Below are 1,006 nucleotides of genomic sequence, written 5' to 3'. Positions count from 1 at the left end.
CAGGTGCCTGCAGAGCCCCAGTCCCTGCTGACAGGGGCCCCCATTCCCATCCAAGTCATGGAATGATGTTTGAAGCCTGCAGCAGCTCAGGAAACCCCTCAGCATCTTTCCTCCTCCATCACATCCTGATGGATCTGCCTCAGCTTGGACAGACCCTGCAGGGAGCAAAGGGAAGAGCAAAGATCAGCAGGGATGTGGTCGGCCCTCACCTGTCCCCTCCTGCCACTGCCCCATTTCCACCAGAAACCTCCCAGTCCATGGGGAGGAGGGAAGCCCTTCCCCGCTGTCCGCGCCCACTTAATCTCCTCTCCCTGCACTCAGCCTGTGTCAATATTTTGACACAAAGCACAGAGCAGTTTGTGTCCTTCCCCCGGTGAAATGACAGAGCTGTGAATACATCTGATAATGTGAAAGAGCTCCTACAAAAGGAGTCTGGATCCCAGGAAGGAGCAGGGTTACCCAGCCTCCCCCACCCAAGGGGTTTCCCATCCCCTTCGGCCACACCACAGTTCTGGTGCAGTTTTACCCGAGTGAATAGCCCTGCTTCAGGGGTTAGGGGTCATTTGGGTGTCAGGACTCACCTCACATTCCAACTTGGACTTCAAGCACAGGACTTTGGTAAACCTTTTCCAGCTGCAAGGAAGGTCAGGGGCTTCCCACATGAGTTTTCCCAGTGCCCAGGATGAGGGTTGGAGGTGGGGACTGACCAGCCCTGTGGCTTTGTCCTCAGCCCTGGTTTTGTCACAGCACTTACCTTGCTGGAGAAAGGGAGTCTGAGACCTGTAACCCATCAGTTTGTGCTCGGCCATCGCTCAACAAACCCGGGAGGTCAGAGGTGATTTGGGATGTTGTGGTTTATTTGTTACAGGAGACACCGTGAGGACACCCTCACACGGGAATCCCGAGGGATGGGGAGTCATGTGGGCAAGTAAAGGAACATTAGAGGTCCCTGGGAATGCCGTGGGGCAGTGCTGGGCCAGGAGAGGGGCCAGGTGGTGCTGCCCCA

Source organism: Manacus vitellinus, unplaced genomic scaffold (genome assembly GCF_001715985.3).
Source record: "Manacus vitellinus isolate BGI_N305 unplaced genomic scaffold, ASM171598v3 scaffold_47_pilon, whole genome shotgun sequence".
NCBI lineage: Eukaryota > Metazoa > Chordata > Aves > Passeriformes > Pipridae > Manacus > Manacus vitellinus.
This window is presented reverse-complemented; position numbering follows the sequence as displayed.